Source organism: Dendrobates tinctorius, unplaced genomic scaffold (genome assembly GCF_039654945.1).
Source record: "Dendrobates tinctorius isolate UK_male_01 unplaced genomic scaffold, ASM3965494v1 ptg000048l, whole genome shotgun sequence".
NCBI lineage: Eukaryota > Metazoa > Chordata > Amphibia > Anura > Dendrobatidae > Dendrobates > Dendrobates tinctorius.
In genome coordinates, this window is record NW_027361716.1 from 7,718,009 (window position 1) to 7,745,369 (window position 27,361).

General features: G+C 46.3%; 1 non-coding gene across 1 annotated transcript; it reads left to right on the plus strand.

The window, feature by feature from the left end:
- The first annotated feature begins 16,528 nt into the window (after positions 1–16,528).
- TRNAQ-UUG (transfer RNA glutamine (anticodon UUG)) lies at positions 16,529–16,600 on the plus strand. Its single transcript has one exon. It is a non-coding gene; the product is annotated as a tRNA-Gln (tRNA).
- Positions 16,601–27,361: the final 10,761 nt, after the last annotated feature.

Below are 27,361 nucleotides of genomic sequence, written 5' to 3' on the forward strand. Positions count from 1 at the left end.
TCGGTTGGTATCGCTCAACACTAGAGTTGAGCAAAACGGGTCGAAAAAATTCAAAAGTCGCCGACTTTTGGCAAAGTCGGGTTTCATGAAACGAAACCCGACCCTAGGATGAGGTCGGCCACGAGGTCGGCGACTTACGCGCCAAAGTCGCGTTTCAAAAGTTTGTTTTGCGCTTTTTTTCAGCCAATCAGGATCCACGGACACTGTGGGCAACGTGATGACATAGGCACGGGTCACCACCATCTTTCAGAAGGGCATGCAATTGATTGGCTTGCTTTGGTGGGCGTCACAGGGGTTATAAAAGGGTGTGCACGCCGACCGCCATCTTACTTCTGCCGATCTTAGTATAGGGAGAGGTTGCTGTTGATTCTGTAGGGAGAGCGTTAGGCAGGGAAGAAGACAAAAAAACTGCTTCTGCTGCTAGCGATTTGGCCTGCACAACACACCAGTCACTGTGTGTGCAGTGCAAGGGGAGGCTATATAGTGGTGTATCAGTGGTGTTGGTTGTTGGGCTTCCTTTTAAGGCTTCCTGACAGGCTGGCATTGCTGTTTACCCACTGCTCCGCAAACTGCTTTTTTAAAAGCAATCCCAATTTTTTTTTTTTGTCCTGCTGAGAAGAAAAAAAAACTGCTTCTGCTGCTAGCAATTTGGCCTGCACAACACACCAGTCACTGTGTGTGCAGTGCAAGGGGAGGCTATATAGTGGTGTATCAGTGGTGTTGGTTGTTGGGCTGCCTTCTAAGGCTTCCTGACAGGCTGGCATTGCTGTTTACCCACTGCTCCGCAAACTGCTTTTTTAAAAGCAATCCAATCTCCCTTATCCTCTAGTCACTTTTGTCACAGCTGTGCCATCGAGCCTGTCACATAGCGCTCAGATATTCATTGGGCCTCACACAATCCAAAAGTGTCCAGTGTCCAAAAGTGTGTGCAGAGATTCAAAATCTCCCTTATCCTCTAGTCACTTTTGTCACAGCAGTGCCATCGAGCCTGTCACATAGCGCTCAGATATCAGTGGGCCTCACACAATCCAAAAGTGTCCAGTGTCCAAAAGTGTGTGCAGATATTCAAAATCTCCCTTATCCTCTAGTCACTTTTGTCACAGCTGTGCCATCGAGCCTGTCACATAGCGCTCAGATATCAGTGGGCCTCACACAATCCAAAAGTGTCCAGTGTCCAAAAGTGTGTGCAGATATTCAAAATCTCCCTTATCCTCTAGTCACTTTTGTCACAGCAGTGCCATCGAGCCTGTCACATAGCGCTCAGATATCAGTGGGCCTCACACAATCCAAAAGTGTCCAGTGTCCAAAAGTGTGTGCAGATATTCAAAATCTCCCTTATCCTCTAGTCACTTTTGTCACAGCAGTGCCATCGAGCCTGTCACATAGCGCTCAGATATCAGTGGGCCTCACACAATCCAAAAGTGTCCAGTGTCCAAAAGTGTGTGCAGATATTCAAAATCTCCCTTATCCTCTAGTCACTTTTGTCACAGCAGTGCCATCGAGCCTGTCACATAGCGCTCAGATATCAGTGGGCCTCACACAATCCAAAAGTGTCCACTGTCCACAAGTGTGTGCAGAAATTCAAAATCTCCCTTATCCTCTAGTCACTTTTGTCACAGCTGTGCCATCGAGCCTGTCACATAGCGCTCAGATATCAGTGGGCCTCACACAATCCAAAAGTGTCCAGTGTCCAAAAGTGTGTGCAGATATTCAAAATCGCCCTTATCCTCTAGTCACTTTTGTCACAGCAGTGCCATCGAGCCTGTCACATAGCGCTCAGATATCAGTGGGCCTCACACAATCCAAAAGTGTCCAGTGTCCAAAAGTGTGTGCAGATATTCAAAATCTCCCTTATCCTCTAGTCACTTTTGTCACAGCAGTGCCATCAAGCCTGTCACATAGCGCTCAGATATCAGTGGGCCTCACACAATCCAAAAGTGTCCAGTGTCCAAAAGTGTGTGCAGATATTCAAAATCTCCCTTATCCTCTAGTCACTTTTGTCACAGCAGTGCCATCGAGCCTGTCACATAGCGCTCAGATATCAGTGGGCCTCACACAATCCAAAAGTGTCCAGTGTCCAAAAGTGTGTGCAGATATTCAAAATCTCCCTTATCCTCTAGTCACTTTTGTCACAGCAGTGCCATCGAGCCTGTCACATAGCGCTCAGATATCAGTGGGCCTCACACAATCCAAAAGTGTCCAGTGTCCAAAAGTGTGTGCAGATATTCAAAATCTCCCTTATCCTCTAGTCACTTTTGTCAGAGCAGTGCCATCGAGCCTGTCACATAGCGCTCAGATATCAGTGGGCCTCACACAATCCAAAAGTGTCCAGTGTCCAAAAGTGTGTGCAGATATTCAAAATCTCCCTTATCCTCTAGTCACTTTTGTCACAGCAGTGCCATCGAGCCTGTCACATAGCGCTCAGATATCAGTGGGCCTCACACAATCCAAAAGTGTCCAGTGTCCAAAAGTGTGTGCAGATATTCAAAATCTCCCTTATCCTCTAGTCACTTTTGTCACAGCAGTGCCATCGAGCCTGTCACATAGCGCTCAGATATCAGTGGGCCTCACACAATCCAAAAGTGTCCAGTGTCCAAAAGTGTGTGCAGATATTCAAAATCTCCCTTATCCTCTAGTCACTTTTGTCACAGCAGTGCCATCGAGCCTGTCACATAGCGCTCAGATATCAGTGGGCCTCACACAATCCAAAAGTGTCCAGTGTCCAAAAGTGTGTGCAGATATTCAAAATCTCCCTTATCCTCTAGTCACTTTTGTCACAGCAGTGCCATCGAGCCTGTCACATAGCGCTCAGATATCAGTGGGCCTCACACAATCCAAAAGTGTCCAGTGTCCAAAAGTGTGTGCAGATATTCAAAATCTCCCTTATCCTCTAGTCACTTTTGTCACAGCAGTGCCATCGAGCCTGTCACATAGCGCTCAGATATCAGTGGGCCTCACACAATCCAAAAGTGTCCAGTGTCCAAAAGTGTGTGCAGATATTCAAAATCTCCCTTATCCTCTAGTCACTTTTGTCACAGCAGTGCCATCGAGCCTGTCACATAGCGCTCAGATATCAGTGGGCCTCACACAATCCAAAAGTGTCCAGTGTCCAAAAGTGTGTGCAGATATTCAAAATCTCCCTTATCCTCTAGTCACTTTTGTCACAGCAGTGCCATCGAGCCTGTCACATAGCGCTCAGATATCAGTGGGCCTCACACAATCCAAAAGTGTCCACTGTCCACAAGTGTGTGCAGAAATTCAAAATCTCCCCTGCCCTATAGACACCTTGTACCTTGTTTTACATTACTATATAGTTTGTTGGATTTTGTCTACATTTCTACCAAAAATGAGGAAGGCTGGTGTAAGAGGCCGTGGAATTGGGCGGGGGTTGGCAGCTGGTAATGATGGTGTTGGTGGTGGATCTGATGGTAGTGGCAAGAGCAATATAGGACCGAATGCAGGAGGTGCTGACCCTGCGTCATCGTCTGGCTACATAAGGCCTCGAACGCTTAGTTTTCTAGGAGTTGGCAAACCGCTTTTAAAGCCAGAGCATCAGGAAAAAGTTTTGTCTTACATTGCTGACTCAGCCTCCAGCTCTATCGCCTCCTCTTCTTCAGTTGTAAAAAGTAAAAGCACTGAGTCGTTATTGGAGGCTCATGTTCATGAACCACACCTTTCCTTGTGTCCTTCACCCCAACCAAGATTGAAGGATGACGCAGGCCATACTACTGATTACTCCATGGAGCTGTTTTCACATACCATGCCTGGATTATCAAGTCAAATGGTGAATTACCCAGGCCAAGATGAATCTGACATGGAGTGCACTGATGCACAGCCGCTGATGGATGATTCTGCTGGTACATTCACTCAGAGCACTACATTGTCCTCGCAGTGTACAGAGCCAGATTCTGACCCTGATGAGACTCAGGTGCCCCTTCCCGCACACTATACCACCATACACGGTGACACAGAGGAAGGTGCACATGACATAGAGGAGGAGGTGATGGATGACCCAGTTGTTGACCCAGATTGGCATCCATTGGGGGAAGAGGGTGCTGCTTCCAATAGCTCAGATGAGGAGCATCCACAGAAGACATCGACATCGCAACAGCTGTTATCTGGCAGGCCCGGAGCACTCCAAAGACAGGTTCCAAACATCAAAAGAGTTGCTGGACAGCTTGTCCAGAGGGTCAAAAGATCACAGCGTGCTAGGCCGCAAAATGTCTGCCAAAGTAGGAAGAGTGCAGTGTGGCACTTTTTTGAACAAAATCCTCATGATCAGGCCAAGGTTATCTGTAAGAAGTGCGCAAAGACCTTTAGCCGAGGGAAAAATCTGAAAAATTTGAATACCAGTTGCATGCTTAGACATTTAACCAGCATGCACTTGCAAGCGTGGACACAACACCAAACCTCAAGTGCCACATGTGCAACTGATCACAACGAAGGTAGTCAGCAACGCTACATTGTTTCCCCCACTGTAAGCCCACCAGTTAGCACAGCAGCAAATGTTGAGGTGTCGTTGCAAGACCACAGCAGTCAGGGAATCCCACTGTTATATCAACGAAATACTGATTCTAGGCCATCAGAAAGAACACCAACTCCATCACCATCATCAACCCTCTCTCAGTCCGCCCTGTCCACCGCTACTTCCACCATATGCAGCTCTCAAGTCCAGCTCACCCTCCCAGACACTATGAGTAGGTCAAGAAAGTACTCAGTCTCTCATCCGCGTACACTGGGTTTGAACGCCCACATTGCCAAACTAATCTCGTTTGAGATGATGCCCTTTCGGTTGGTGGAAAGCACAGCTTTCCGCGAACTCATGGCCTATGCAGTACCACGCTATGACCTACCCAGTCGCCACTTCTTCTCTCGCAAAGCCATCCCAGCCCTCCACCATCATGTGAAAGACCGCATTGTCCATGCACTCAAGCAGTCAGTGAGCGGAAAGGTGCACCTCACAACTGATGCATGGTCCAGTCGGCATGGCCAGGGCCGTTACGTGTCCATCACTGCGCACTGGGTTAAAGTGGTGGATGCAGGGTCCACAGGGGACAGCGGTGGTGGGACAGTGCTGCCTAGCCCACGGTATAGGAAACAGTTGGCTGTAGGCGTTCGACCCTCCTCCTCCTCCACCTTCTCCAGAAGCGAAAGCTCGTCCACAGAGCGCAGTCGTACGAGCACTCCATCTGCGGCTGCCACTGTTGCACACGATGTGTCCCCCTATCGAGCAGCTAGTGGAAAGCATCAGCAGGCTGTGTTGCAGATGATGTGTTTGGGCGACAGACACACCGCCGAGGTGCTGGCCGAGTACTTGAAGCGACAAACTGAGTCATGGCTGGGCAGTGTACATCTTGAGGCAGGCAAGGTAGTTAGTGATAACGGACGTAATTTTGTGGCAGCCATAGCCCTTTCAAAACTCAGCCACATACCTTGCTTGGCTCACACCTTGAACCTGGTGGTGCAGTGCTTCCTCAAAAATTATCCGGAGTTAACAGCCCTCCTCCAGAAGGTGCGAAGACTGTGCGCGCACATCCGCCGGTCGCCTGTACACTCCGTTCGTATGCAGAAGCTGCAGCGATTGCTCCACCTTCCCAACCACCGCCTCATTATCGACATTGCAACAAGGTGGAACTCCACCCTGCACATGGTGGAGCGGCTGTGCGAGCAGAGGCAGGCCATAATGCATTTGTGGGAGGATACACAGCCAGGCACTTTGAGAGCAGACATGGAGTTGACAGGTGTGCAGTGGTCGAAGCTGAAAGACCTTTGTAAAGTCCTTCAGTGTTTTGAGGAATGCACACGGCTGGTAAGCGCAGACAACGCCATCCTAAGCATGAGCATCCCACTTATGCGTCTGCTCATGCAAACTTTGACGCACCTTAAGGAGCAGGCGTCTGCAGCCAATGTTGATGAGGAGGAAGAGGAGGAGGGAATCCTTGATGACATTCAGCCATTGTCTGCTCAGGGACCTCTCCTGGACGAGGTGGAGGAAGAAGAGGAGGAGGAGGAGGAGGATGATGGGGATGATTACTTAGGGGAGGAGGATGCATCTCGTGGGGCAAGTGAAAATGTTGGCGTGGCAAGGTCTGGTACAGGGTTTGTGCGTGACTGGAGGGATGTGGATTTGCCAGAAAGTGCTCCTCCACCCAGCACTCGCAGTGCATCATTGACACCGGGAACATTGGCCCACATGTCAGATTATGCCTTGCGGATCCTAAAAAGGGACCCCCGCATTGCCAAAATGATGAACGATGACGACTACTGGTTGGCCAGCATCCTGGATCCACGCTATAAAGGCAAATTACAAAACATCATGCCACAGGAGAACCTTGACCTAATATTGGCTAATAAACAAGCAACTCTGGTAAATCGGTTGCTTGAGGCATTCCCAGCACACAGCAGTGGTGATGGTTCTCACACGAGCCGTACGGGCCAGGGGCAGCTTGGCAGAGGTGTTCGTGATGCACACAGCAGAAGTGGTGTTGGAGACAGGGGTTTCATGACAATGTTGTGGACTGATTTTTCAAATACCGCTCACACAACTGGTAATACTGCATCGATGGAAAGTGACAGGAGACAGCAGTTGTCAACTATGGTAACAAACAACTTTTCCTCCCATATCGATGTTCTCCCACACAGGTCATTCCCCTTTGACTATTGGGCCGCTAAACTGGACACCTGGCCTGAATTGGCCCAATATGCCTTACAGGAGCTCGCTTGCCCAGCTGCAAGTGTGCTATCGGAAAGAGTCTTCAGTGCAGCTGGATCAATCCTGACAGAAAAAAGGACCCGTCTGTCAACCCAAAATGTGGATGATCTAACCTTCATTAAAATGAACCACGCATGGGTTTCCAAGGATTTTGTCCCACCTTCCCCTGATGACACATAGGGTGACAGAAAAATGGCTTGCTTTGGTCCACCTCTTCCTGGTACTTCACCTATTTCGCCTTTTGCATCAGCTGAATGTCCAACATCAACATATGCCACTTTCTAAAACTCCCTAACTGTGCTGCCTCCCCCCCATGGCCAGGGTCACCACCTACCGCACGACACCGTGCGAGTGCCGTTGCTCTGGACAGGTGGGTAGGCCGACACTTGGGCGCGGGCACTGGCACAGGGTCCCTCATAGTGCAATCAAGTGTCTCTGACGGTGGTGGTGCACACCCGCCGTCAGACACACCGCTGTACTATGAGGGGCCCAATGCCAGTACCGACGCCCACGAGTGGGCCCCCTTGCTTGGGCAGGGCCCCAGCATTTGCAATCTTTACCTCTGCCTGCTCCTCCGCTGTGTAATCTGGGCCGTCAAATCCATACTGTGCCTGACACCGTCTGAGCCTGCCTCCTGAGACATATATTTTGAATGTGTACGCTATCCATACATGTTATCCAGGGATACGGTACCCTTTCTAACCTTTGTGCAATCACGTGCAATCCATACTGGGCCTAACACCGTCTGAGCCTGCCTCATGCTGTATAGACATATATTTTGAATGTGTACGCTATCCATACATGGTATCCGGGGATACGGTACCCTTTCTAACCTTTGTGCAATCACGTGCAATCCATACTGGGCCTAACACCGTCTGAGCCTGCCTCCTGAGACATATATTTTGAATGTGTACGCTATCCATACATGTTATCCAGGGAAACGGTACCCTTTCTAACCTTTGTGCAATCACGTGCAATCCATACTGGGCCTAACACCGTCTGAGCCTGCCTCATGCTGTATAGACATATATTTTGAATGTGTACGCTATCCATACATGTTATCCGGGGATACGGTACCCTTTCTAAACTTTGTGCAATCACGTGCAATCCATACTGGGCCTAACACCGTCTGAGCCTGCCTCCTGAGACATATATTTAGAATGTGTACGCTATCCATACATGTTATCCAGGGATACGGTACCCTTTCTAACCTTTGTGCAATCACGTGCAATCCATACTGGGCCTAACACCGTCTGAGCCTGCCTCCTGAGACATATATTTTGAATGTGTACGCTATCCATACATGTTATCCAGGGATACGGTACCCTTTCTAACCTTTGTGCAATCACGTGCAATCCATACTGGGCCTAACACCGTCTGAGCCTGCCTCATGCTGTATAGACATATATTTTGAATGTGTACGCTATCCATACATGTTATCCAGGGATACGGTACCCTTTCTAACCTTTGTGCAATCACGTGCAATCCATACTGGGCCTAACACCGTCTGAGCCTGCCTCATGCTGTATAGACATATATTTTGAATGTGTACGCTATCCATACATGGTATCCGGGGATACGGTACCCTTTCTAACCTTTGTGCAATCACGTGCAATCCATACTGGGCCTAACACCGTCTGAGCCTGCCTCCTGAGACATATATTTTGAATGTGTACGCTATCCATACATGTTATCCAGGGAAACGGTACCCTTTCTAACCTTTGTGCAATCACGTGCAATCCATACTGGGCCTAACACCGTCTGAGCCTGCCTCATGCTGTATAGACATATATTTTGAATGTGTACGCTATCCATACATGTTATCCGGGGATACGGTACCCTTTCTAAACTTTGTGCAATCACGTGCAATCCATACTGGGCCTAACACCGTCTGAGCCTGCCTCCTGAGACATATATTTAGAATGTGTACGCTATCCATACATGTTATCCAGGGATACGGTACCCTTTCTAACCTTTGTGCAATCACGTGCAATCCATACTGGGCCTAACACCGTCTGAGCCTGCCTCCTGAGACATATATTTTGAATGTGTACGCTATCCATACATGTTATCCAGGGATACGGTACCCTTTCTAACCTTTGTGCAATCACGTGCAATCCATACTGGGCCTAACATCGTCTGAGCCTGCCTCATGCTGTATAGACATATATTTTGAATGTGTACGCTATCCATACATGTTATCCAGGGATACGGTACCCTTTCTAACCTTTGTGCAATCACGTGCAATCCATACTGGGCCTAACACCGTCTGAGCCTGCCTCATGCTGTATAGACATATATTTTGAATGTGTACGCTATCCATACATGTTATCCAGGGATACGGTACCCTTTCTAACCTTTGTGCAATCACGTGCAATCCATACTGGGCCTAACACCGTCTGAGCCTGCCTCATGCTATATAGACATATATTTTGAATGTGTACGCTATCCATACATGTTATCCGGGGATACGGTACCCTTTCTAACCTTTGTGCAATCACATGCAATCCATACTGGGCCTAACACCGTCTGAGCCTGCCTCATGCTGTATAGACATATATTTTGAATGTGTACGCTATCCATACATGTTATCCAGGGATACGGTACCCTTTCTAACCTTTGTGCAATCACGTGCAATCCATACTGGGCCTAACACCGTCTGAGCCTGCCTCATGCTGTATAGACATATATTTTGAATGTGTACGCTATCCATACATGTTATGCAGGGATACGGTACCCTTTTTAACCTTTGTGCAATCACGTGCAATCCATACTGGGCCTAACACCGTCTGAGCCTGCCTCATGCTGTATAGACATATATTTTGAATGTGTACGCTATCCATACATGTTATCCAGAGATACGGTACCCTTTCTAACCTTTGTGCAATCACGTGCAATCCATACTGGGCCTAACACCGTCTGAGCCTGCCTCATGCTGTATAGACATACATTTTGAATGTGTACGCTATCCATACATGTTATCCGGGGATACGGTACCCTTTCTAACCTTTGTGCAATCACGTGCAATCCATACTGGGCCTAACACCGTCTGAGCCTGCCTCATGAGACATATATTTTGAATGTGTACGCTATCCATACATGTTATCCAGGGATACGGTACCCTTTCTAACCTTTGTGCAATCACGTGCAATCCATACTGGGCCTAACACCGTCTGAGCCTGCCTCATGCTGTATAGACATATATTTTGAATGTGTACGCTATCCATACATGTTATCCGGGGATACGGTACCCTTTCTAACCTTTGTGCAATCACGTGCAATCCATACTGGGCCTAACACCGTCTGAACCTGCCTCCTGAGACATATATTTTGAATGTGTACGCTATCCATACATGTTATCCAGGGATACGGTACCCTTTCTAACCTTTGTGCAATCACGTGCAATCCATACTGGGCCTAACACCGTCTGAGCCTGCCTCATGCTGTATAGACATATATTTTGAATGTGTACGCTATCCATACATGTTATCTGGGGATACGGTACCCTTTCTAACCTTTGTGCAATCACGTGCAATCCATACTGGGCCTAACACCGTCTGAGCCTGCCTCCTGAGACATATATTTTGAATGTGTACGCTATCCATACATGTTATCCAGGGATACGGTACCCTTTCTAACCTTTGTGCAATCACGTGCAATCCATACTGGGCCTAACACCGTCTGAGCCTGCCTCATGCTGTATAGACATATATTTTGAATGTGTACGCTATCCATACATGTTATCCAGGGATACGGTACCCTTTCTAACCTTTGTGCAATCACATGCAATCCATACTGGGCCTAACACCGTCTGAGCCTGCCTCATGCTGTATAGACATATATTTTGAATGTGTACGCCATCCATACATGTTATCCAGGGATACGGTACCCTTTCTAACCTTTGTGCAATCACGTGCAATCCATACTGGGCCTAACACCGTCTGAGCCTGCCTCCTGAGACATATATTTTGAATGTGTACGCTATCCATACATGTTATCCAGGGATACAGTACCCTTTCTAACCTTTGTGCAATCACGTGCAATCCATACTGGGCCTAACACCGTCTGAGCCTGCCTCATGCTGTATAGACATATATTTTGAATGTGTACGCTATCCATACATGTTATCCGGGGATACGGTACCCTTTCTAACCTTTGTGCAATCACGTGCAATCCATACTGGGCCTAACACCGTCTGAGCCTGCCTCCTGAGACATATATTTTGAATGTGTACGCTATCCATACATGTTATCCAGGGATACGGTACCCTTTCTAACCTTTGTGCAATCACGTGCAATCCATACTGGGCCTAACACCGTCTGAGCCTGCCTCATGCTGTATAGACATATATTTTGAATGTGTATGCTATCCATACATGTTATCCAGGGATACGGTACCCTTTCTAACCTTTGTGCAATCACGTGCAATCCATACTGGGCCTAACACCGTCTGAGCCTGCCTCATGCTGTATAGACATATATTTTGAATGTGTACGCTATCCATACATGTTATCCAGGGATACGGTACCCTTTCTAACCTTTGTGCAATCACGTGCAATCCATACTGGGCCTAACACCGTCTGAGCTTGCCTCATGCTGTATAGACATATATTTTGAATGTGTACGCTATCGATACATGTTATCTGGGGATACGGTACCCTTTCTCACCTTTGTGCAATCACGTGTAATCCATACTGGGCGTGAGAACGGCTGGCGAGCTGTTAAGCAAGCTACAGCACCTGTCCAGACAAGTACAGGGATTCCCTAGCGAGGAGACTTATTTGATTGTTTTCAATGTTGGGACAGCAATTTTTGGGGAGCACTATACTCTGGAGAATGATAGATGGGGCCCACCATACACTGGAACATTCCAAAGGTGGACATCAGACACTGGAGCAGCATTTACAGGGCCCATTATACACTAGAGCATTAGAAATGGGGCCCATTATGTTTGGAGCATTTGGGCCCATAAGACAGTGGAGCTTCATCCATGGGGACCAACATATACTGTAGCATTATGTGGAGCTCATCATATACTGTTTCAAACATTATATGGGACTAATGATTCTGTATGGAGAAATAGATGGGCCTCGTCATGAGATGTAAAAAGTGAGGTATTTTTCATTGTACTATACCGCTATTTCTCTGCCATATCGGAGCATGATGAGTTGTGGTATGTGTTAAGGGGGCGCTCTTTCGCCCAGGGCACATGAAAACCTGGAGCCAGCCCTCCCCCCCCCCCACAGTTTGTGGCCAAATAACCCCCATTTTTCAGTGCGTAACTTGTATTATGAAGTTAATTAAGGTTGACAAGCTTAAGAAAGAAGAATTGATGCTTTTGGCATTCAAATGGGCACTGTAGTTGTGTTTCCTGTCCTCCTCTCACTGCCGACTTTTATTCCCCATTGACTTACATTGGGTTTCGTGTTTCGGGACGACCCCGACTTTTCCCTATAATCGGACGATCTTGCTCGACCCGACTTTTGGAAAAGTCGGGTTTCACGAAACGAAACGCGACCCTAAAAAAACAAAAGTCGCTCAACTCTACTCAACACTAATTGTGAACGAAGGCAAAAACAGGCTCCAAAGCTGCAGTGCAAATCTGCAATCATACACAATGGTAAATTGATATCTTATAACCTTTTATTCCACAAATTTACCAACATTTCCATGATATCACAGCTAGGACAGTTTGAAATGTTGATGAAAAGTGGCTAGTAAAAAGATTGCTGTATCTGTTACTTGGAAAAAGTGTGAAAAAAATAAATTGCAAAACTTATACTGTTAGAAAACTGTTCATCCAGTAGTCGATAAAGATTAGCATTGTGTGGTAAAAGGTTTAAGGTAATGTCACACTTAGCGATGTACCAGCGATCCCGATCAGCGATATGACGCGGTCTGGATCGCTGGTACATCGCTAAGTGGTCGCTAGTGAGCTGCCACACAGGCAGATCTCACCAGCGACATCGCTGGGGACGGCGGTCGCTACTTACCTGTCACACCAGGCGATCCTGCGTCCTCCCGCCCGGCTCCACGCGTCGCTCGTCGTCACAGCAGGAAGCGACGCAGGAAGCTGACGACGAGAAACAGTCCTGGACGTTCTCGCGCAATCAGCGATAAGCAGCAGGGGAGCCGGTTGTAGGTAAGTATCAGACACAGCGATATCGCTAGCAATACCGTATAACGTCACAAGTTATAGCGATACTGCTAGCGATATCGCTTAGTGTGACAGTACCTTTAATCTGAGAGATAATTTAAGGTTGGTGCAAATCAAAGTGCATGTCCAAGTCCATCAGCCAGGACAGCGGTCTGTGGCTGCTGGACAAGATCAAGAGAAAAACCTCTTACCTGATGGCACCCACGGTCAGAGGCGTATCTAGGCTTCCTGGCACCCGGGGCAAGAATTTGGTTCGGCGCCACCCCCACATCATGTACATATGCAACTTGCACACTTAGCCATGTACCCACGAGCTGCTTTCCCTAATGCTCTCAATGTTCAGTAAAAAACTGAAAGCAGGAAGAGAAGCTCGTTGTCAAGTATGAAAATCGCATATGAGTGAAGTGTCTATGTGATGACTACTGGAACCTGCAGAGCTGAATCCTGACACTGCAGCTTCTGAATTCTCACAACTAATGCACTGCACACTTTTAGCATTCTCCCTTCCCGATGTACAGTCATGTCAGCACAAGTATGTGATTTGTATACCACTGGCCACATTCCAACTAGACGTGCCCGGCCACGCTCCGTTCATTTTCATTGCGTGAGGCCACACATGTCTAGTTAGCATGTGACCACATGTATGTAAATTACTGGCATGAGAGAATCCTGACAGCGTTCAGTGAGCACTGCGAGAATTCAGAAGTCTGCAGTCACATAGAATGTCTGCAAACTCAGCACAAACCTGGACAATCCCTTTAATGTTCCTAACAAATAAAAACATGAGAATTAGTCAATATCACAAATAACATTTACATCCAAGTACCTTATAGATGACGTCTCTGGAGTCGTTCTCCTTTTCTTCTCCTTGTCCAGACCCCATGATGAGTTTTCTCATCCACAGCGGCCTCTGCAGACTTCCATCTTCTCCGGTCTTCTGCAGCAAATCTCCACACGATGCCCTTAAAGATAGAAGTGTCATTATAATGCTCCTAAATAAAAATATCTGCAATATACTGTCGCCTCACACTATTCCCCTCCCTCCTCTAACATCCCTCTGTTTACCATGCTGTCTCATCATATATTTACCCCCTCACTCTCTATACTGTCTGCTCACACATTCCCCTGACTCCCCATACTGTGTACACATATATTAACCCGTTCGCTCCCCATACTGTCTGCACCCAACCCCCATAATGTTTCTTCATACATACTCTGTGCCCTCAAATCTCCCCACACACATTAAATCCCCCATCCCCACTCCAAATCTCCCCACACACATTAAATACCCCCCATCTCCACTCCCAAATCCCCCACACAGTATGTACCCCCACTCCAAATCCCCCACACATTAACCCCATCCCCACTCATTAACCTCCATCCCCACTCCAAATCCCCCACACATTAAATAACCCCCATCCCCACTCTGAAATCCCCCCACAAATTATGTACCCCCACTCCAAATCCCCCACACATTAACCCCATCCCCACTCATTAGCCCCCCAAAAAATAACCCCCATCCCCACTCATTAATTTCATCCCCACTCAATAACACCCGTCCCAACTCCCAAATCCCCCAACACATTAGGTACCCCCACTCCAAATCCCCCACACATTAACCCCCATCCCCACTCATTAATTCCCCACACATTAATTCCCTCCCCACTCATTAACCCCCACACATTTACCCCCATCCCCACTCATTAACCCCCCACACATTAACCCCCATCACCACTCATTAACCCCCCACACATTAACCCCCATCCCCACTCATCAACCCCCACACTTTAACCCCCATCCCCACTCATTAATCCCCCACACAGTAACCCCCATCCCCACTCTTTACCCCCCACACAGTAACCCCCATCCCCACTCTTTAACCCCCCACACACAGTAACCCATATCCCCACTTATTAACCCCACTACACATTAACCCCATCCCCACTCATTAACCCCCCACTCAATAACCCCCATCCCCACACATTAACCCCCTACACATTAACCCCCATCCCCACTCATTAACCCCCACACATTAACCCCATACCCACTCTTTAACCCCCCACACATTAACCCCCATCCCCACTCATTAACCCCACTACACATTAACCCCATCCCCACTCTTTAACCCCCCACTAATTAACCCCCATCCACACTCATTAACCACCCTACACATTAACCCCATCCCCACTCTTTAACCCCCCATACATTAAACCCATCCCCACTCATTAACCCTCTACACATTAATTCCATCCCCTCTCAATAAACCCATCCCCACTCATTAACCCACACACATTAACCCCCATCCCCATTCATTAATGCCACACACATTAACCCCCATCCCCACTCATTAACCCCAACACACATTAACCCCCATCCCCACTCATTAACCCCCCACACAATAACCCCCATCCCCACTCATTATCCACTCACACATTAACCCCTATCCCCACTCATTAACCCCCCACACATTAACCCCTATCCCCACTCATTAGCGCCCCACACATTAACCCCATCTCCACTCATTAACCCCCACTCCCACTCTTTACCCCCCATACAGTAACCCCCACCCCCACTCTTTAAACTCCCCACACACAGTAACCCATATCCCCAATCATTAACCCCCATCCCCACACATTAACCCCCACACATTAACCCCCATCCCCACTCATTTACCCCCATACATTAACCCCATACCCACTCTTTAACCCCTCACACATTACCCCATCCCCACTCAATAACCCCACTACACATTAACCCCATCCCCACTCTTTAACCCCTACACATTAACCCCATCCCCACTCATTAACCCCCCACTAATTAACTCCACTACACATTAACCCCATGTCTTCCAGAGGGTTGATCACTGAGCTTGATCATGGTGCTATTAGAATAGGTGTGTGAAACTCATGACAGCTTGACATCTGAGTAGTTGTGGCTGAGTGGTTAAGGTGATGGACTAGAAATCAATTGGGGTCTCCCCGTGCAGGTTCAAATCTTGCCGACTACGTCTATGTTTCAATAACTTTTTGACCGTTTATCTTTGTTATTCTATTTGCATGTTTACTAGTCTATTCCCCATGACAGTGGTGTGTGATGGAGCGAGTTTCTAGGACCAAACTGATTTTATCTTTGACTGTTCTTTAGATAATCTATTCTGGAGCAACATTACATGTGCGACTTGCCGCTAATCAAAAGAAGCACCGTGGGTGCCATCAGGTAAGAGGTTTTTCTCTTGATCTTGTCCAGCAGCCACAGACCGCTGTCGTGGCTAATGGACTGGGACATGCACTTTGATTTGCACAAACCTTAAATTATCTCTCAGATGAAACCTTTTACCACACAATGCTAATCTATCGACTACTGGATGAACAGTTTTCTAACAGTATAAGTTTTGCAATTTATTTTTTTCACACTTTTTCCAAGTAACAGATACAGCAATCTTTTTACTAGCCACTTTTCATCAACATTTCAAACTGTCCTAGCTGTGATATCGTGGAAATCTTGGCAAATTTATTGAATAAAAGGTTATAAGATATCAATTTACCATTGCGTCTGATTGTAGATTTTGCACTGCAGCTTTGGAGCCTGTTTTCACCATCGATCATAATTTAATATGCTTTATTCAGCACAACAAGCTGCAGCCATGACTGTGGCATGGTTGGTTCCATGGTGTAATGGTTAGCACTCTGGACTTTGGATCCAGTGATCTGAGTTCAAATCTCAGTGGAACCTGGGCACACATTTTGAGTTTTCCACTTGCACTGAGATTGACGATGCCCAATGTTTAAAATCCACATAATTAAAGACAAAGAAAGGATTCATGGAATGACCACTTTGAATCCCATCGTCAAACCTATCAATCAAATAGGATTGGCTAAAATTAGCTTCAGGAAACAAAACTCATATTGTCTATGTCATACCAAGCAATCTCATACTCTGTGACTTGAGTCAATATTCACATAACACTCTTTCCAAGTGGGTGAATCTGACAAGGATTTGAAGCCAAAATGGCTTCAGGAAGTATTTTTGATTTTCCGCTAAGCCATCTTTTCTCATGTTTTCCAGAATTTCCTAAAGTGCTTTGTAAACATTTTTGGTGGTGTTTTTCTAAAAATTCTTTTCGGCGTCTTTTGAATGTGTTTTGTGGCTTTTTTGTAGATCACAAAAGTCAATCAGGACCCTTTATAGGGTCTTTCGAACCTTACCATTGACTTGTATTCTAGGTATGGAGCTGTTCAAAGTGAAACACATCTGAAGATTGATATGGTAATTTCAGTTAACCGCTGGACATTTTTGGAAACTTGAGATGGTTATTAGACGCTCCAAAGCCTGATCAAATGAACATCAAGTCTTTTTTACTTGGAAATTATTATGTTCAGTCTTCTCAGCATTTTCAGATTATTTTTAAGGATGTTTTTGGAGCTGACTGACTCCATATCCACATTATGAAGAGGGAAAAGCCTTGAACTGTGCATGGTTCCCATGATGATGACTTTAACCCCTTTCCTACATTGGACGTAATATTCCATTCATGTGACCTGGGCCCAATGTCCCATGGATGGAATATTAGTTCATAGCGATCAGCGGCGCCCACGTGATGAGCGCCGCTGATTGCGGCCGGGTGTCAGCTGATTATCACAGCTGACTCCCGGCACAATGTGTCAGGGGCGGTCACGGACGCCCCCGACATGTTAACCCCTTGCACACTGCGATCAAACACGATCGCGGTGTACCGGGGGTTAAAGGGAAGCATCGGCAGGGAGGGGGCTCCCTCCGTGCTTCCCTGAGCCCCCCACAGCAGCGCAATGTTCAGCGCTGCTGCGGGGGTCTCTTTCCCTACAGGTCCCCGGATCTAAGATGGCAACGGGGACCTTTGGGGGCCTGTAGGGAGCTGGCTTCATCAGTGCCTGCAAAGCGCAGGCATGAGGAAGTCTGCGTCTATGCCTGTGACAGATCGCTGATCTGTCACAGTGATCTGTGATGTGACAGAACAGCAATCTGTCACAGGACAGTGATGTCCCCCCTGGGACAACCTAATAAAGTTTGAAAAAAAAGTGTAAAAATAATTTTAAAAAAATCGCTAAATAAATTAGAAAAAAAAATATTCCCCAATAAATTCATTTTTTTGGAAATAAAAAACCCCCAAAACAATAAAAGTACACATATTTGCTATCGCCGCATCCGCAAGAAACTGCCATATAAAATTATCCCATTAGTTAACCTCTTTAGCGAACCCCTTAAAAAACAAAAATAAAAAACAAAGCAAAAAATAATGATTTATTATCATCCCGCCGAACAAAAAGTGAAATAACGCACGATCAAACAGACGCATATAAATATCCATGGTACCGCTGAAAACGACATCTTGTCCCGCAAAAAATTAGCCACAATACAGCATCATCAGCGAAAAAATAAAAAAGTTATAGCTCGCAGAATGAAGCGATGCAAAAATAATTATTTTTTATATAAAACTGTTTACATTGCATAAAAGCGCCAAAACGTAAAAAAAAGACATAAATGAGGGATCGCTGTAACCGTACTGACCTGAAAAATAAAATTGTTTTATCAATTTTACCACACGCAGAACGGTGTAAACGCACCCCCCAAAAGAAATTCATGAAACACTGATTTTTGCTCATTCTGAGTCACAAAAATCGGAATAAAAAGCGATCAAAAGATGTCACGTGCCCGAAAATGATAGCAATAAAAATGTCAACTCGTCCCGCAAAAAATAACTCCTCACATGACTCAGTGGGTCAAAATATGGAAAAATTATAGCTCTCAATATGTGTTGATGCAAAAACTATTTTTACAATAGAAAGCGTCTTTTAGCGTGTGACAGCTGCCAAACATAAAAACCGCCATAAATAGTAAATCAAACCCCCCGTTATCACCCCCTTAGTTAGGGTAAAATAATAAAATTAAAGAAAATGTATTTATTTCTATTTTCCCACTAGGGTTAGGGCTAGGGCTAGGGTTAGTGCTAGGGTTAGGGCTAGGGCTGAGATTAGGGTTAGGGGTGTGTTGGGGTTAGGGTTGGAGTTAGAATTGGGGGTTTTACACTGTTTGGGCACATCAGGTGCTCTCCAAATGCAAAATGGCATCTGATCTCAATTCCAGCCAATTCTGCGTTGAAAAAGTCAAATGCGCTCCTTCCCTTCCAAGTTCTGCCATGCGCCCAAACAATGTTTTACCCCCATATATGGGGTATCAGCCTACTCAGGACAAATTGCAAAACAACTTTTGGGATCCAATTTCTCCTGTTGCCCTTAGGAAAATAAAAAATTGGGGGCAAAAAATATCATTTTTGTGGAAAAAAATATGAGCTTTTTATTTTCACGCCCGGGCGCTATAAACGTCTGTGAAGCACTTGGGGGTTCAAAGTTCTCACCACACATCTAGTTAAGTTCCGAGGGGGATCTAGTTTCCAAAATGGGGTCACTTGTGGGGAGTTTGAATAGTTTAGGCACATCAGAGGCTCTCCAAGCGCTCATAACACCCACAGACCATTCCATCAAAGTCTGCATTCCAAAACGTCACTACTTCCCTTCCGAGCCCCGACGTGTGCCCATACAGTAGTTTTCTTCCACATATGAGATATCAGTGTACTTAGGACAAATTGGACAACAACTTTTGGGGTCCAATTTCTCCTGGTACCCTTAGGAACATAAAAAAATTAGGGACTAAATGATCATGTTAGTGGAAAAAATACGATTTTTTTATTTTCACGCTTGGGCATTATAAACTTCTGTGAAGCACTGGGGGGGGTTCAATGTGCTCACCACACATCTAGATAAGTTCCTTGGGGGGTCTAGTTTCCAAAATGTTGTCATTTGTGGGGGGTTTCCACTGTTTAGGTACATCAGGGGCTCTCCAAAGGCAACATGACACCCGCAGACTATTCCATCAATGTCTGCATTCCAAAACATCACTACTTCCGTTCCGAGCCCCGACGTGTGCCCACACAGTAGTTTTCTCCCACATATGAGGTACCAGCGTACTCAGGACAAATTGGACAACTTTTGGGATCCAATTTCTCCTGGTACCCTTGGGAAAATAAAAAAATGGGGACTAAATGATCATGTTTGTGGAAAAAATATGATTTTTTAATTTTCACACCTGGGCATTATAACCTTCTGTGAAGCACTGGGGGGTTCAAAGTGCTCACCACACATCTAGATAAGTTCCTTGGGGGGGTCTAGTTTCCAAAATGTTGTCATTTGTGGGGGGTTTCCGCTGTTTTGGTACATCAGGGGCTTTCCAAACGTGACATGGTGTCCGATCTCAATTCCAGCCAAAAACGTCAAATGGCGCTGCTTCACTTCCGAGCTCTGCCATGCACCCGAATAGTCGTTTACACCTACGTATGGGGTATCAGCGTACTCAGGACAAATTGCACAATAACTTTTAGGGTCCTGTTACCCTTGGAAAAATAAGAATTGATGGTGAAAAGATTATTTTTGTGGAAAAAATATGATTTTTTAATTGTACGGCTGTACGTTATAAACTTCTGTGAAGCCCTTGGGGGTTCAAAGTTCTCACCACACATCTACATAACTTCCTTGGGGGGTTTAGTCTCCAAAATGGGGTCACTTGTGGGGGGTTTCCACTGTTTAAGTACATCAGGTGCTCTCCAAACGTGACATGGCGTCCGATCTGAATTCCAGCCAATTTTACATTGAAAAAGTCAAACGGCTCTCCTTCCCTTCTGAGCTCTGCCATGCACCGAAACAGTGGTTCCCCTCCACATATCAGGTATCAGCGTACTCAGGACAAATTGCACAATAACTTTTGCAGTCCAATTTCTCCTGTTACCCTTGGGAAAATAAAAAAAAATTGAACCTGAAGTATTTTTTTTTTGAAAAAAGTTAGATGTTAATTTTTTTTAAATATTCAAAAAAATTCCTGTGACGCACCTAAAGGGTTAATAAACTTCTTGAATGTGGTTTTGAGCACCTTAAGGGGTGCAGTTTTTAGAATGGTGTCACTTTTGGGTATTTTCTTTCATATAAACCCCTCAAAGTGGCTTCAAATGTGATGTGGTCCGTAAAAATAAAATGGTGTTGCAAAAATGAGAAATCGCTGGTCAATTTTAACCCTTATAACTTCCTAACAAAAAAAATTTTGGTTCCAAAATTGTGCTGATGTAAAGTAAATATGTGGGAAATTCTACTTACTAATTTTTTTGTGTGCCATATCTCTGTGATTTAAGAGCATAAAAATTCAAAGTTGTAAAATTGCGAAATTTTCAAAATTTTTGCAAAATTTCTGTTTTTTTCTCAAATAAACACAAGTTTTTGAATGAAATTTTACCACCATCATGAAGTACAATATGTCACGAGAAAACAGTGTCAGAATCACCGAGATCCATGCAAGCGTTTCAGAGTTATTACCTCATAAAGGGACCGTGGTCAGAATTGTAAAAATTGGCTCGGAAGTTAAAGTGCAAACCACTCTTAGTAGTGAAGGGGATAAATCAAATTTTTACATTTTACTGAGACCTTGTATTTTCTTTACATTTTCTGAGACGTCTTCCAGAGGGTTGATCATGGTGCTATTAGAAAAGGTATGTGAAACTCATAACAGCTTGAATTCTGAGTAGTCGTGGCCGAGTGGTTAAGCCGATGGACTAGAAATACATTAGGGTCTTCCTCCGCAGGTACAAATCCTTGTGACTGCGTCTATGTTTCAATAACTTTTTGACCGATTATCTTTGTTGTTCAATTTGCATGTTTACTAGTCTATTCCCCATGACAGTGGTCTGTGATGGAGCGAGTTTCTAGGACCAGACTGACTTTATCTTTTACTGTTCTTTAGATAATCTATTCTGGAGCAACATTACATGTGCGACTTGCCGCTAATCAAAAGAAGCACCGTGGGTGCCATCAGGTAAGAGGTTTTTCTCTTGATCTTGTCCAGCAGCCACAGACCGCTGTCGTGGTTGATGGACTGGGACATGCACTTTGATTTGCACAAACCTTAAATTATCTCTCAGATGAAGCCTTTTACCACACAATGCTAATCTTTATCGACTACTGGATGAACAGTTTTCTAACAGTATAAGTTTTGCAATTTATTTTTTTCACAATTTTTCCAAGTAACTGATACAGCAATCTTTTTACTAGCCACTTTTCATCAACATTTCAAACTGTCCTAGCTGTGATATCATGGAAATCTTCAGATTTTTATGGAATAAATTCATGGACTTCAGTGTGCTGCTTGACAAATTCACGAACCCAGGTTATGAGAAAAGATTAACTGTTTTATTTCCCAACGCGTTTCAAAGTGTATACCACTTCTTCCTCAGGGGATGACATATCAAAACAGTTAATCTTTTCTCATAACCTGGGTTCGTGAATTTGTCAAGCAGTGCACTGAAGTCCATGAATTTATTCCATAAAAATCTGAAGTTCTGGCGGTCACGGAGCTGACCTATGGACGTGCAGCAAGCTGACTATGGATCTTATATGCCTGAACCCCTCCTGGAAAGGGTGAGTGAATTTTCATTTATTCGTTTAACAATAACTCGGGTAAGACCCTATTGCGCTTTCTGTTCCTATAGTTTATTATCATTGAAATCTTAGCAAATTTGTGGAATAAAAGGTTATAAGTAGTGTTGAGCATTCCGATACCGCAAGTATCGGGTATCGGCCGATATTCACTGTATCGGAATTCCGATACTGAGTTCCGATACTTTTAGCATATCGAATACCGGAATCGGAAGTTCCCATAATGCCATGAGCCATTTTGATTTGATTCAGCCAATGACAATCCTCAGAAGTGTGGTCACATCCTGTTAGGCATGTAGGCATGTTAACTAATTTCATGGCTGTGATTGGCTGCTGAAATGATGTCATGATGCACTATAAAAGCCGCCGCCGCCATTTCGGGTTCACTCTGCTGTGAATTCAGTTAGGGACAGGCTGCTGTTCAAGACTCTGAGGAACAGTTAGAGATAGTGATTTTCAAAATCATATTGTGCTTTACCCAGGCTACATAATCAACCACTGTAGCTTTCTTTTGCCTTGCAGCAGTGTTCACAGCTGTCTGCAAGGTCTGTGTGAGTGCAGCTCATGCTGTGTAGTGTGTTCTGCAGCTATGTCTGGTTGTAGGCCGCTTAGCGTTTGTCACTGCCTCACACATATTTTTCTTTTTTTGCTGCTCATTTTTCACTCTCCTATTAGTGTGCATCCATTCGTATCCATATACGTTGGTTGGTTGCAAATACTATAGGAGTAGACAGCGGAGCCTCTCTGCAGCCTTTCAGTGCTAATGCCTAGTTTTCTGCACTGTTCACAGCTGTCTGAGAGGTCTCTGTTTGTGAGTGCAGCTCATGTTGTTGTGTGTCCTGCAGCTACGTCTGGTTATAGGCCGCTCAGCGTGCGTCACTGCCTCACACATAGTTTTCTTTTATTGCAGCTCATTTTTCATTCTCCTATTAGTGTGCATCAATCCATATCCATCTACATTGGTTGGTTTCAAACACTATATAGGAGTAGATAGAGGAGCCTTTTTTCTGGCTTGTGCCCTTCAGCCGCAGCCAGATTAGTATTACCCTATTTTTTGGAGCCTCATCTTTTGCATTGTAGGTTACCTTCCTGCATTGTAATAGCTCCAAAAAGTTTGTGATACTATCGCTTTCAAATCTTTGGTCACATCCTTTTTGTTTTTTTGAAAAAACAAAAACAAAATAAAGTTCACCAAACACTTCATTTGACAGTTGTGTAGGCCACATTAGCTCATATTAAAGTGTAGTACACACACTTTACAAAATTAATGTTTCTTATACCTGTTAGCAGCTGTTCAGGAATAAGCACACTAAGCCCCCCTTTGTACTTTTCTGCCTATCTTTATCAGTCTACCAAGATGAAGAAGGCAGGGAGTAAGGCACGTGGGCGTGGAGTTTCAGCAGGGAGAGGATGTGGGGATTCTGCAGGGAGAGGACGTGGGGATTCTGCAGGGAGAGGACGTGGGGATTCTGTGCCTGCTGCGGGCATCAATGAGTCAGCATCCCCCAGTTTTAGCAGGCAACAGTCCTTCATGCGCAGCTTTGTAGGATCTCACCGTACCCCACTGCTGCTGGAGGAACAAATTGAAGCCGTTGTCAGATGGATGGCAGCTAAAGCATCGACTTCAATGACTTCCACGTCCTCTCAGGGCCAAAGCACTGAAGAGCAACCATCTGTCTCTTCACCACCTGCCAAAGTGCCCAGGCAGTCAGAGAGCCCTGGACAGGAGCCATCACAGTCTCTACTTCTGTTCTCTGAATCTGTTGGCTTGGAAAGAGGGGGCCAGCCAAGCAGCATTCCAGAATGTGAAGAAGAGGGAGTATGCAGTGATGCGCAACTGCCTTGTCCCTCTGAATCTGAAGAGGCGGGTGGGCCAGTGCCTATGGTCAGCACACCTCAGTAAGCATCAGATGATGACGAGACTCAGGTGCCACTTTCTGGTGCGTACGGTGCTGGCGAGACGACCCAGGAGAAGCAGGTGTTTGAAGAGGGGAGTGTAGATGATGAGGTCCTTGACCCATCATGGCGTGAGGAACAGGAAGGTGGTGGGAGCAGCTCTGAGGAAGAGATTCCCCGAATGGCCAAAACAGGAGTGAGAGGGAGGGGGCAGACTTGGTTGCCTGTAGCCTCCACTTCGGCACCCGTTAGGATCATTCCTCTTCCAAAAGCCAAAACGGGCGCTCCCAAGACTTGCAGTGCGTGGTCCTTTTTTGACACAGTTGCAGATGACATTTGCTTTGTCAAATGCAAGCGGTATCATCAGAAAGTGAAACGAGGGAAAAATGTGAGCAACCTCAATACCACAAATATGTGGAAACATGTGCGGCTCAAGCACGAGCTGGAGTTACACAGACACACTGAAGACGTAGGCCAACGTACAGCACCACCTACCACCTCTTCAGCTCGTGTTAGGGCCTCTTCCTCCAGCTCACACACAGCTGGTTCGGCTTCCTCACGGGATCGCCAAGGAAGAACCTCTGGCACTGTTGTCCAGAGACCCAGTGACATTCCACCCACAGCACCACGTTCCCAGTCATCCTCACACTCCCAGGCCACAATACAGCCATCGGTAGCACAGGCATGGGATAAAAGGCGGCCATACTCGGCAAACCATCCCCGAGGACAGGCTCTGAATGCTGGCATTGCCAAACTACTGGCCCTTGAAATGCTCTCATTCAGGCTGGTGGAGACTGACACCTTCCGGAACTTCATGGCATTGGCAGTCCCACAATACAACTTGCCCAGCCGCTTTTATTTCAGCAGGCAAGCCGTCCCTGCCCTGCAAAAGCATGTGGAGGGAAAAATAAAACATGCACTACTAAACGCCGTCAGGAGCAAGGTCCACCTGACCACCGATGCGTGGACTAGTAACCATGGACAGGGATGATACCTTTCCCTCACTGCCGATTGGTTCATTGTTGTGAAGCGGGGTACAGATCTGGAGAGTGGCGCTGTACGTGTTCTGCCAACTCCACGGATTGCAGGAATCCAGTCTGTACACATTGACTCCTCCTCCAACTCAAGTTCCTCAGAATCAGCGCTGCAGGAGCCTGTTACGACTGATATGAGCACAGTCGTGGCCAAACGTCAACAGACCGTACTGAAATTAATTTCTTTTGGGGAATCAAAGCCACACAGCGCAAGAGCTCTGGAATGCCATCAAGCAGGAGAGCGACATTTAGTTTCTGCCAGCGAATCTCCAGCCAGGCTTGGAAGTGTATGACAATGGCGGAAATCTGGTGGCTGCTCTAGGCCTAGGCAACCTCACTCACATCCCATGTCTGGCACATGTGCTGAACTTGGTCATGCAGAGCTTTCTGAGGGACTATCCGGATCTTGATGCACTGCTGCACAAGGTCCGCATAGAGGCGCTAACTTGCGGTGTTCCAGCACGGCAAGATCGCACCTTGCAGCTCTGCAGCGCCAATTGCGCCTTCCGGAACATCGCATCATATGTGACCTACCCACCAGGTGGAATTCAACGTTACATATGTTGGAGCGGTTGTGTGAGCAGCAGGCAGCAGTAATGGAGTACCAGCTGCATCACGCGCAAACAAGTCGCACTGTGTGCCAGTCACACTTCAGCACCACTGAGTGGGCTTCTATGAAGGACATCTGCCTCATTTTGCGTGCCTTCGATGATTCCACGTGGATGGCGTGTGCAGATGATGCACTAGTCAGCATGACTGTTCCCCTTTTCTGCTTGCTTCAAAAAACACTGCAAGCACTAAGGAAGGAGGTTTTGGAAGAGGTGGAGGATGAGGAGTCACAAATGCCATCTGCTTCTGGACAGTCTGCGCTACGTGGTTCCTCACAAAGGCCTAGGCAAGGGACACTTTGTGAAGGGGATGAGGAGGAGTCAATGGAGAAGGAAGACATCTCTCCAGAGGAGGGAGGTACACAATGCTCTAGTCAGTATGTACAGCGAGGGTGGGGTGATGGAGAGCAGGCAGAGATGACGCCTCAAGCAGGGGACAGCGTTTCTTTGGCAGTTGGGAGTCTGCAGCACATGGTTGATTTCATGCTGCAGTGCCTGAGAAACGACCGCCGCATCGCCCACATTCTCAACACGGCTGATTATTGGTTGTACACCCTCCTAGATCCTCGCTACCGAGACAACTTACAAAGCCTCATACCACCATTGAACCGGGAGCGTAAAATGCAGGAGCACCAAGACAAACTGGTACAGTCCATCATGTTCTCCATTCCACCCGACAGCAGTGCTGCTAGTGCTTTACAAAGCAGCTCTGTGCGTCGAGGCAGTGGAGGAAGCTCTGCACAAAGAGAGATCAGAGGCAGTGCCTCAGCACAAGGCAAGACCAGTATGGCCCAAATGTGGCAAAGTTTTGTGTGTTCGCCACAAATGTCTACACCATCACAGACGGCTACAGTCAGCAGGAGGCAACGTTTCCGTCAGATGGTGACAGACTACATGTCTTGCCCTGTCAGTGTACTCCCAGACGGCTCTTCCCCCTTCAAGTTTTGGGTCTCTAAGCTGGATACATGGCCAGAGCTTAGCCAGTATGCATTGGAGGTGCTGGCTTGCCCTGCTGCCAGTGTATTATTGGAACACGTCTTTAGTGCCGCAGGTGGTGTACTAACAGACCGTCGCACACAACTATCCTCCAATAACGTTGACCGGCTTACTTTTCTGAAAATGAACAAGGCCTGGATCTCGCCAGAATTTGCCAATCCTCTTCCAGAATAAATAATTGGCTGGCAACAGTATCCAGGTCTCCTGTTGTGTTCATGTTTCTACCACCTGAACTGTAACCCCTGGGCTTCGACACAGCCAGTTGTTGCTCAGAAGTGCCGTCTGCACAGAGAAAAACACTTGCTCCTGTGTTAGTGGGGTTCAGTAAAGCCAGCTGCTCCCCTGCTGTGTGGACGGCAAAGTCTCATGCTCCCTCCACATTCAAACTACTACTGATTTTTAACCGTGCTCCACTTAGGCCTCTGGCTCCACTGTCTCTAGTATTTCCCC